General features: G+C 39.7%; 1 protein-coding gene across 2 annotated transcripts in view; it reads left to right on the forward strand.

Moving 5' to 3' along the window:
- Nucleotides 1-6019: 6019 nt before the first annotated feature.
- LOC141394962 (uncharacterized) overlaps nucleotides 6020-12562 on the forward strand; it is a 108231-nt gene continuing 101688 nt past the window's right edge. The window contains exons 1-2 of one of the 2 annotated variants that reach the window (XM_073970176.1): nucleotides 6020-6284; nucleotides 6443-6533. The gene's annotated coding sequence lies outside the window, so the exon portion shown is untranslated. Of the gene's footprint in view, nucleotides 6534-12562 lie in introns of both variants that reach the window. The other variant, XM_073970175.1, reaches the window with a different exon arrangement.

Below are 12562 nucleotides of genomic sequence, written 5' to 3' on the forward strand. Positions count from 1 at the left end.
AAATCCATAAGAGTACTTCTTTTATTTTTCTTGAAACTCCCAAGAAAAGGGGCGGATTTTGCTTTATCTACATTCACATAGAAGGTTTCCCATTGAGGAAAGTTATCGGGTTGTTGAAATAAATCATTAGACTTCTTAAACGGAAATAGAGTTCAAATAAACCGCTTTAACTTATATGCATTATTAAAATATGTGTAAATCGCGTAATTATCAAAATCGTTTTGTCCGCATGTGATTTTTATGTACAGCACGACCATATCTTTTAATTTGTATATATTTTTCGAAATATAATTTGGACGCTAAGATGTAGCATCGGCTGCATCTTAGCATTAACAAACCTATAAAACATCGCTAATTTGCGCAAAGTTCATACAATTTCGTTCCGCATCCGGTTTTAGTGTCACCATGAAAATCTGCATCGACATATACCTATTTCAAGGCAATCAGTCAAGAACCGTGGATGTAGCATCACACACTATTTTTGGGATAAAATGAATGTAGTTCCCTTATCAGTGAAGTTTTTAAATCTCTGTTTCCGCAAAAAGGAAGATGCTGCACTAGTTTTTTTATAGCAGTGCAAGCGGCCGACAGAATACGCGATAAAATGGGCGATATTTTCAAAAACAATATTAGGTGATTTTCCTACCTTGGAATTTCTCCTATCTCGCGTTTTAGTATATGGATTTTAACGAATAATGATTTATTAGATCCGCAATGTAAAAATCCAAAATTTGCAATCATGCACGAGTAAATCGAAAGCCAATTGTACAAATTAGACCCGAAATATATGATTTTTAGAAATTTGTTCGCACAAAATTTTCGTATTTGGATACAGATTTCTCTGAAGCTGTGTAGGCTACCTTCACCACTTACTTACTTACTTACTTAGCTGGCCCATTACAGAACATTTGTTCTATAGGCCGAACTAAGAAGAGATCTCCATTCCTCTCTATCTGTTGCTTTGCACTCTGGAATACCTCACCTTTTCATCTCATCATCCACTTGTTTGCGCCATCTATTCCTTGGCCTGCCAATTCTGCGTGCACCGCCATGTGGCATGTATTCATACGCCTTTTTAGCGGGTTCATCATCGCTCATTCTTATGATATGGCCTAGCCAACGCAATCGCTGCATCTCGATACGTTTAACTATATTGATGTCGTTGTATAGCAGATACAGCTCGTGGTTCATGCGACGTCGATATTCACCGTCAACGCAGATTGGTCCGTAGATCTTTCGAAGAATTTTTCTCTCAAACACACCAAGCACTGCCATGTCTGCTTGCGCAAGTACCCAGGCTTCGGAGCCATACATCAGCACGGGTAGTATCAGTGTTTTGTAGAGCGTTATTTTTGTTTGACGAGATGTGGCTTTGTTTTTAAACTGCTTACTTAAACCAAAGTAGCATCTGTTGGCCAATACTTCTTTTTATTTCACAACTGATGTCGTTTGTTGTGTTTACGGAGGTGCCGAGGTAGACGAAGTCAACTTGGTCTTCTCACCGTTTACTGCCAGACCCACTTTAGCAGATTCTCCTTCGACCTTTATAAAGGTATCAGTTACTTCTTTTACTGATCGGCCCATGATGTCTATATCATCAGCATAAGCAAGTAACATGTGACTATTGGTGTAGATTGTGCCACTTCTTTTGACGTTTGCCTCTCGTATAACCGTTTCTAGCAAAATGTTGAAGAGGTCACACGAAAGGCTGTCTCCTTGTCTGAAACCTCTTTTGGTACCAAACTCTTCGGAGAGGTTCTTTCCTATTTTAACTGAGGACCTCGTGTCAGTTAAAGTCATTTTACAAAGCCGGATGAGCTTTGCTGGGATACCAAATTCAGACATGGCTTGGAATACCTTTGAACGCAGCGGGCTGTCGAAGGCTGCTTTATAATCGACAAAAAGATGGTAGGTGTCGATCTGCATCTCTTGGGTCTTCTCCAGGATTTGCCGCAGGGTAAATATCTGGTCAATGGTGGACTTGCCAGGTCTAAAGCCGCATTGGTATGGTCCAATTATCTCGTTGACCATAGGCTTTAGTCGTTCGCACAATATCCCTGACACGATCTTGTAGGCAATAGGGAGTAGACTTATGCCCCTATAGTTAGAGCATACAGTCTTATCTCCCTTCTTGTGGACGGGGCACAGGATACTCAGGTTCCAATCGTCGGGTACTCGTTCTTCCTGCCAGATGGTGCTAACTAGCTGGTGAATACACCTTATCAGCGTGTCGCCTCCGGTTTTGAACAGCTCGGCTGGTAAGCCATCGGCCCCTGCTGCCTTATTATTCTTCAGCCGATTTATTGCTGTCTTTACCTATCTTGGCTGGGCGGTATACATTCAATACCATCTTCTGGGATTGGGACTGTGGTATCTTCGTCGTCTTCGCTGCTATTGGATACCAACAGATTTGAAAAATGTTCTTTCCATATCCTGAGTACACTATCTGTATCAGTTACCAAATTACCTTGCTGGTCTCTACAGGAGGATGTGCCTGTACCAAAGCCATCAGTTTGATGCTTCACTCTTTGGTAGAATTTTCGGACTTCATTCTGGCTCCTGAACATCTCGATTTTTTCACACTCCCGCTTTTCCATCTCTCTCTTTTTCCTGCGGAAAAGACGTTTCTCCTCTCTCCTTTTCTCCCTGTATCTCTCTCGTGCGCTACGTGTTGCTACGGATTGTAAAGTAGCCTTATATGCCGCATTTTTCTCTTCGGTGGCAGCACGACACTCCTCATCATACCATGGATTCCTTGGTGGAGGTCTCTGGTATCCAAGTATGGATTTTGCGGCTGTTTGCATGGAGTGGGCAATGCTTTGCCATTGCGCTGATATGTTATCGGGATGAGGAGTGTTTTGATTAAGCAATTGGGCTAGTTGAGTGGAATATGCTGTGGCTATCTGTTGTGATTGCAGCTTACCGATGTCTAACTTTCGTGTTGTGTCTGTTCGTACTTTGTTTGCTACGTTTAGGCGGGTGCGTACCTTTGCTGCAACAAGGTAGTGGTCCGAATCAATGCGCCTCGGAACGATCGTACATCCAACACGCTCGATGAATGTCTTCCATCTATCACAACATGATCAATTTGGTTTCTTGTTTCCTGATCTGGAGACAGCCAGGTGCCCTTATGAATATCGAGATGATTAAATCTGGTACTGCTAACTACCATGTTTTTTGCAGCTGCAAAGTCTATCAGCCTCATACCATTGTCAGATGTTTCACTGTGGAGACTGAATTTCCCGACTGTTGGGCCAAAGATATTCTCCTTTCCAATTTTGGCATTAAAATCGCCTAGAATGATTTTAATGTCATGGGCAGGGCAACGGTCATATGTTTCTTCTAAGCGCTCGTAAAATATATCTTTGGTCTGTTCGTCCTTTTCTTCAGTGGGAGCATGAGCGCAAATAAAGCTGATGTTGAAGAATTTAGCTTTTATTCGAATTGCAGCAAGTCTTTCATTCACTGGGGTGAAGCTGGATACCAGATGTTTTAGTCTCCGACTAACTACGAATCCACAACCAAACTCATGCTTTACGTCATGGCAGCTATAATACAGTGCGTCACCTTTAGGTGTTGTTGTGACGCCTTTCCCAATCCATCGTATTTCCTGTATGGCAGTAATATCGGTCTTGTACTTTTCAAGTACGTCTGCCAATGCGAAGACTGCACCTTCTCTATAAAGAGTGCGAACATTCCAGGTGCAGATTCGCAGATCATGGTCCATAAAACGTTTGCGAGGTTCGTCAACTTTAGAGGGGATTGTTTTTCTTTTCTTTCGTTTTTTCATAGTAGGATGTTTTTTCTAGGGGAGGGTTACTAACCCGACACCCAAACCCAAGTTTTTAACGTTCTTATGGGTGAACGTGCGGCACATGTTAGCTCACTACCTTTAACGGGTGTTAAAGGCAGTTCCCCAGGTGACACCACGGGGAGGTCAGTGTCCACTTGAGATGAAAGAGGGACCAAGATAAATCCTGGGCTTTGCCATGTTAAAACCGGTCAGGACCGTTGCTTGGTATCTTCCATCCCCTACGTCACCCACATCCCCTACATTCACCACACATATATCAAATAAATCAGAATCGTGAGTTCTTCATTCCTATATATGATTTTTTGAAAAACCTGTTTGCGGAACGAAATTATAAGAACATTTCAAAAAACACTTAAAATCTCGCTTCAAAATGTCAGCATCATTTAATGGTAGACGCAGATCAAATTTTGAAAAGTTATACATTGGTGGGATGATCCTTATTTAGTTGGCTTCTACTTTCACTTTGACAGGAAAATCGTGAAAAGTGTGGTTGAATCACAAATCGAGAGAAAACAAAAAAGACACGTTGGCTTCAACCCATTTTTACCCATTATTTAACATAAATATAGCCACAGCTTCCGCGGAAATTTTTTGCCAAGTCTAAAAACATTTCATTTTATCCAAAAGCATTTTCATTGTACAATATACAACCACCATTCGCGAGTTACAAAATTGTAAACCTTGGCTTCAACGATGTTAAATTTTCAAAAATATTGTCCATATATGTACCTTCGTTAGCATAAATGCTGAGGGTATACTTAATACTAAAAATGATCTTCGCCTAAAAAGGCAAAATTTTCAGAAATAGAATTATGTTGACCAACAGATGCTACTTTGGCTTAAGTAAGCAGTTTAAAAACAAAGCCACATCTCGACAAACCAAAGTGACACTTTACAAAACCTTGATACTACCCGTACTAATGTATGGTTCCGAAGCGAGGGTACTTACGCAAGCAGATAAGGCAGTGTTTGGTGTGTTTAAGAGAAAATTTCTTCGCAAGATCTACGGGTCAATATACGTTGGCGGTGAATATCGGCTTCGGATGAATCAAGAGCTGTATCGGCTATACAACAACATCAGTATAGCTAACGTATCGAGAAACAATGATTGCTTTGGCTAGGCCATGTCATAATGAGCGATGATGAACCCACGAAAAATAGATTTTAAATACGGGCCGCTGGCGGTACACGCAGAACTGGAAGGCTTCGATGGAGTAAACAAATAGAAGACGAGATCGATAAATACGCACGCAGAAAAAAATATGTTAGAAATATGGTTGGATCCAAACAAATATTTGTTTGGGACTGATCCCAAACAAATATATGTTTAGATCCAAACATAATTTGTTTGTGTGCAAACAAATATATGTTTGCAACATTTTGTAACATATCCCAATTTTATATGTTTGGATACCAACATATTTTTTATGTTAGAACATATTTTTTACGGATGGAGAGGATTTTTGTCAAAGAGAATAACAGCAGGGCTCTCGCCTCTGCAGAATGCTGGTTTATAATAAAGAGCTGTGTGTTTCACATTGATATTTACGCTCCTTGCTCTCAGAAAGCATCCACTGGTACCTGTGTTTGTCTTTTGTGGCTTTTGGGTTTGTATTTGTTTGCACCCAAACAAATATTTGTTTACAGAACCCAAACATATGTTATGTTTGGAACTGCTTGCAAACAAATATATGTTTGCTGCAAAATATGTTTGGGACATATGTTAGAGAGGCCATTTTTTCTGTGTGGGGTATTCCAAATTGGAGAACCAAAGCAACAAATAGAAAGGAATGAAAATCTTTTCTTAGTCCGGCTTATAGGAAGAAGTAATTAAGTAAACCACTGTTGCTGAGTACTTTATGACTTTAACACATTGTGAGCTACCATTAATTCAAATGGTACCTTGTTTGATTTACTTTGTAATGTGTTGCTCCAATTTTTGCTGGGAAGTTATTAACCTTTATAACTAGAGGAAGTCCCATAATTATGCATCTTATTTTACCCCGTAATCGTATAATATTTCAGATTAATAGTTGTACGCAAATTTATTTGATCTAGTCGATATCCTTTTTTCCAATCGCATTGTGTATTAAATAACTTCTCTCTACATACATTTTATTCAAATCCAAATTATTACATTGCAATATTATATAAAAAATCTCTCAGTTCGAACCATTTTTGTATTTCTTAGACAAATCTAATTCCAACCAACGAACCCGAATCCGAATTCAAGTACTTGATCTCATATCCACTAACTACACACATGTACAAACAAACGTTGGATATAACTTCGTTTTCGCGACAAGCAAACACTCAAAAACACGACTAAGAAAAGAAGTCGGCATCTATCCAGTTCAGTCTGTCAGTCAGTTGCGAACTACATTTGCAAAGTAATGCAGCACAACTGATTCAGTGCATCGTCATACGTTGACGGATTAAAACGCGTTATCTGTTAGCTGCGGTAAACAGGGTTTGTGTCGTTGAGAAATAAAAATAAATAAAATAACATAATCAAACGGTTTGACGAATTTAAAATAAAAAAATATATATATTGTAATACAAATTAATTGTTTTGTTGTAAAAATAAATAAAATAAAAAACAAATTTGTGTTCAAAAAAAATCTGTAGAAAAAATAAATATTTGGAAAAACAATTGTATATAGACACAGTTTTTAAAATTGTTCCCGTTCCTTATTTTGGATAAACCCCGGCTAATACGGTAAGTTGGGATTTTGTAGGCTTCAAAAAAGGGCTACTCTGTTAGGGCAATATATAATATATATTTGTTTATATTTACACAAATATATATGACATCAGTAGTTAAAAGTACTTGTTGTTTTAACATGAAAAGCTTATGTTTTACACCATAAAATGTACAAAAACAAACATGCGTAGAGGCCTATATAGAGCTACATGTTCCGACTAACTTTTTCCTAAGAATTATTTGTTTATGAAAAATTCTTAAATTATATTTTAGCCATTGATGATGTTGTTTGAAGTAGGTGGATACAATGTTGGTCAAATAGAGCTTGTTTACTTCTTCTAGAAATAAGTCTTGAGGTTGCGGAAGAGCTTAGTACTTTCATAAGTGAAAGGAAACTAATTGTTTAATTTAATTCAATACAACTCGTGGTGGAGGGTATCAAAAGTTCGACACGGCCGAACATAACGTCGTTTTTACTTGTTTTTATACCCTCCACTACCAAAAATGCGCCTCATCGAAATAATGGTTTTGGACGAAATTCATTTCTGAAAATTTGGAGTCGATTTAGTCATGTCCGTACGTCTGGTGCGCACGATTCGAACCAAATTCTGCACTTCTTAATATATTGCCCAAATTTTGTTCATGTTCGAAGATTAACCATATCGGTCCACTCCTTCGGTTACCACCCCCACAAAATGTTTCCGTAAAATGGTGTGAACGAACAGGGAGATCGATTTGGTCAAAACTTTGAACGTCGTATTATTCCTTTGTCGTCGGTGTTATGCTTAAGTAGTCTTGACTTTTCTTTGACTTTTCGAGATACACTTCACCCCGGTTAACTACCTCCCATAAATTTCCAAAAAAATGAGGCAGTTATGCGGGAAAGACAGTTACGAAAATCCCGCATAGCTACCTCATGTGGGTAATTATAAAAATCTCATCTCAACCTTACAAAAAATGACAACAATTAGAACATAATCGTCAAAAAACAAAACGGTGTGTAGTAGAATAGTTCATTTCAAGTCTAACAAGTAAAAAAGTATCAGTCGGCTTTGCCGACAGAGATATACCCTCAGCATGTGTATATTGAAACAATTTTTTCCTAAAATACGTATATATTTAGGGGAGTTTAAAAATGTTGGGCGTTTGAACCGACAAAAATGTTGATTGGGATTAAATATCAAAAGTTTTCAGCAGGAGATACTGAAAGAAATGGATCGACATTGACCGTTATGTAAGTGGATCTCCAGCCACAACATATGGTGCCATAGGGGGTTTTTACACTCTTCGGGCTGTTTGCTCATGAAGTATGGACATGCCCCTAAAAACTTTTACCATCGTAATTGAGGCAGCGAATGCAAGTTGCTTCAACAAAAATCAAAGTGATCCGATATCAGGCCTTAAAGTGAACTTATCCGAAATTTTGTGTGGGAGGTATCGGATGGAGTGGACAAATATAGTCCATATTTGAACCTGATCTATATCTGGTAGATATATTAGGATGTGTAAAGTATAGACCAATTCGACCACTCCCTGCAAGAGTTACCGTACGAAAAAATTTTCCGGACATTTTTGAACTTTTGTGGGGGAGGTACCTGAAGAAGTGGACCGATATGGCTTTTCTTCAAACTTAAACCACGTTTGGACAAAATATTAATAAGGCCAAATTTTGGACCGACTCGGCAGATCCGTTCGAGAGTTATCTTACGCTCCAACCACCTCACACGGTGTCATAGGGGTTTTTTGCAACTTTCAGGCTATTTCCTCAGGAAGTATGGACTTGCCCCTGATAATACTTGTAGCGTCGTATGAAGTGCAGTGAATACAAAATGCTACAACAAAAATCAAAGCGATTCGAGAGATGGCCCTAAACTGAACTTTTCCGAAATTTTGTGTGGGAGGTACCCAAAGGAAAGGACCGATTGAGTCCTTATTGAAACTTTATCTAAGTCTGGTACACACTTCACAATGGGCAAAGTATGGACTAATTCGGTTACTCCCTTCAAGAGTTATCGTGCGCAGAAATTTTCCGAACATTTGCGAACTTTTGTGGGGGAGGTACCGGAAGGAGTGGACCGATATAGCCCATCTTCGAACTTAAACTAAGTTTGGGTAAAATATTACGAAAGCCAAAATTTGAACCGAATCGGTTTATCCGTTCGAGAGTTATCGTGCGCTCCAGCCAGCCAGACAGACAGACAGACGGACAGACAGACGGACGGACATTGCTCAATCGACTCCAAATTGTCTGAAACACATTTCGTCCAAACATACTTGGGGTCTAAACCCATTATTTCGATGAGGCACATTTTGCACGTATGAAAGTGTATATACCCTCGTTAGCATAAATGCTGAGGGTATAAAAATATATAAGTTATATTATTTAACCCATAAGAAATTTAGTCATCAGTGAGCATAACATATCACTGGACATCTTCATCACAATTCCGGTAGACATCGAAATTGATTACCCCAGAAATACACCAGCGTGGGTAATAAAGCGATAAAAGTAATATTGTATGTTCCTTTTGGGTAAAATATTTGACGGGCAAATATCCGAATTGGGTACTTGTAGAAAAGTAGTTAACCGGGAAAGTTTGAACTCATTTTTATGAAAAAACTTTGGCGATTTAAGTTGTGAAGCAATTAAACGGGAAAGGCAGTTAAGCAGAGAGGTAGATAACCGGGGTACAGTGTATGTGTTTCTAAGGTTTTCCGTATACTCTTTCTGAATTATTGGACGGCTTTATCCTATCTGCTCTAGTTTTCGAGATAACCCCGTTTCCACCCGAAAGCTTAATTTTTTCAAGTACGAAATGAATATTTTAGTAACATACAAATTTTAAAACAAATTTAAAAAATCAGAACTTTAATTTTCGATTCAGAAGGTTTAAACTTATTGAAGCAACGAAATTTTTGCAAAATTCTTCTACTATTCTACTATTATTTATAATTCAAGTCATAAATATAAATATTTTGTTCAGAGAGCTCCAATCAGCTGCTTCGCAAACATTAAAATGCGATTATCTCAAAACGTACAGAACAGTGAAGCTTGATACCGACGGCCCACTCCTTTATGTACCTCCCACACAAAATTCGGAAAAAGTGTAGTTTAGGAACTCGTCTCTGATCGTTCTGAATTTTTTCAGCAGGTTATCCTTGCGGCTCTCATACTTACTTACGTACTTAGCTGGCCCATTACAGAACATTTGTTCCATAGACCGAACTAAGAAAAGATCTCAAATTCTCTATGTTTAGTGCTTCGCTTTCTGGAATACCGCGCCTTGCCATCTCTTCATCCACTTGTTTGCGCCATCTATTCTTTGGCCTGCCAATTCTGCGTGCACCGTCATGTGTCTCGAATTTTTACGCCTTTTTAGCGGGTTCATCATCGCTCATTCTCATTATATGACCTAGCCAACGCAATCGCTACATCTCGATACGTTTAACTATATTGATGTCGTTGTATAGCAGATACAGCTCGAGATTCGTACGACGTCGATATTCACCGTCAACGCAGATTGGTCCGTAGATCTTTCGAAGAATTTTTTCTCTCAAACCTTGTGTGCTTGCAAGTACCCAGGCTTCGGAATCATACATCAGCGCGGGTAGTATCAGTGTTTTGTAAAGCGTTATTTTTGTTTGACGAGTTGTGGCTTTGTTTTGAAAGTGCTTACATAAGCCAAAGTAGCATCTATTGGCCAATACAATTCTTCTTTTTATTTCACAACTGATGTCGTTTGTTGTGTTTACGGCAGTGCCGAGGTATACGAAGTCTTTTACTACTTCAAAATTATAGGAACCAAGTTCAACAGTTGGTCCGATCTCAATGGACGCATTGCGCGTCGACACCATCAGCTTGGTCTTCTGTCATTTACCACCAGACCCACTTTAGCAGATTCTCCTTCGATCTTCATAAAGGTATCGGTTTTTTCTTTTACTGATCGTCCCATGATGTTATATCATCAGCATAAGCAAGTAACATGTGGCTATTGGTGTAGATTGTGCCACTTCTTTTGACCTTTGCCTCTTGTATAACCTTTTCTAGCATGATGTTGAAAAGATCACACGAAAAGGTGTGCCTGAAACCTCTTCGGAGAGATTCTTTTCTATTTTAACTGAAGATCTTGCGGGAATACCAAATTCAGACATGGCTTGGAATCCCTTTGAACGTAACGGGCTGTCGAAGGCTGCCTTATAATCGACAAAAAGGTGGTAGGTGTCGATCTGCATCTCTTGGGTCTACTCCAGGATTTGCCGCAGGGTAAATATCTGGTCAGTGGTGGACTTGCCAGGTCTAAAACCGCATTGCTATGGTCCAATTATTTCGTTGACCATGGGCTTTAGTCGTTCGCGCAATATCCCTGATACTATCTTGTAGGCGATAGGGAGAAGACTTATGCCCCTATAGTTGGAGCATAAAGTCTTATCTCCTTTCTTATGAACGGGACACAGGATGCTCAGCTTCCAATCGGGTACGCGTTCTTCCTGCCAGATGGAGGTAACTATCTGATGCATACACCTTATCAGCGCGTCGCCTCCGGTTTTAAACAGCTCGTCTTGTGGGCCATAAGCTCCTGCTGCCTTATTATCCTTCAGCCGGTTTATTGCTGTCTTTACCTGATCTTGGCCGGGTGGTATACATTCAATACCATCTTCTGGGATTGGATATTTGGTATCTTCGTCGACTTCGCTACTATTGGATACCAACAGTTTGAAAAAATTCTCTTTCCATATCTTTTGCACACTATCTGTTTCAGTTACCAGATTAGCTTGCTGGTCTCTACAGGAGGATGTGCCAGTTCCAAAGCCATCAGTTTGGTGTTTCACTCTTTGGTAGAATTTTCGGACTTCATCCTGTCTCCTGTACATCTCGATTTGTTCACACTCCCGCTTTTCCATCTCCCTCTTTTTCCTGCGGAAAAGACGTTTCTCCTCTCTCCTTTTCTCCCGACACCTCTCTCGTGCGCTACGAGTTGCTACTGATTAAAAAGTAGCCCTATATGCCACATTTGTCTCTTCGGTAGCAGCACGTCATACCAAGGATTCCTTGGTGGAGGTCTCTGGTATCCAAGTACTAATTTTGCGGCTGTTTGCATGGAGTGGGCAATGTTTTGCCATTGTCCTGATATGTTATCGGGAAGAGGAGTGCTTTGATTAAGCAGTTGTACCAGTTGAGTGGAATATGCTGTGGCTATCTGTTGTGATTGCAGCTTACCGAAGTCCAACTTCCGTGTTGTGTCTGTTCGCCTTTTGTTTGCTACGTTTAATCTGGTACGTACCTTTGCTGCAAATGTAGTGGTCCGAGTCTATGTTTGCACCTCGGAACGATCGTACATCCAACACGCTTGATGCATGTCTTCCATCTATCACAACGTGATCAATTAGATTTCTTGTTCTTTGATCTAGCGACAGCCAGGTGCCCTTATGAACATCGAGATGCTTAAATCTGGTACTGCTAACTACCATGTTTCTTGCACCTGCAGAGTCTATCCTAGTATAATTTTAATGTCATGGGCAGGGCAACGGTCATAAGTTTCTTCTAAGCGCTCGTATAATATATGTCTTTGGTCTGTTCGTCCTGGTCTTCAGAGGGAGCATAAGCGCAAATAAAGCTGATGTTGAAGAATTTTACTTTTACTAAACTAATGCTTTGCTATAATACAGTTCGTTACCTTTAGGTGTTGTTGTGACGCCTTTCCCGTTGCATCGTATTTCCTGTAGGACAGTAATGTCGGCCTTGTACTTTTCAATTACATCTGCCAATGCGTAAACTGCACCTTCTCTATTAAGAGTGCGAACATTCCAGGTGCAGATTCGCAGATCATGGTCCTTAAAACGTTTACAGGGTTCGTCAACTTTAAAGGTTTGTTTTTCTTTTCTTTCCCTTTTTACATAGTAGGCTGTTTTTTCTAGGGGAAGGTTACTAACCCCACGCCCAAACCCAAGTTTTTAACGTTCTTTAACGGGTGTTCACTACCTTTAACGGGTGTTAAAGTCAGTTCCCCAGGTGACAACACGGGGAGGTCAGTGTTTACTTGAGA

This window comes from Musca autumnalis, unplaced genomic scaffold (genome assembly GCF_047663935.1).
Source record: "Musca autumnalis isolate F117 unplaced genomic scaffold, ASM4766393v1 scaffold_2, whole genome shotgun sequence".
In the NCBI taxonomy this organism is placed as follows: Eukaryota; Metazoa; Arthropoda; class Insecta; order Diptera; family Muscidae; genus Musca; species Musca autumnalis.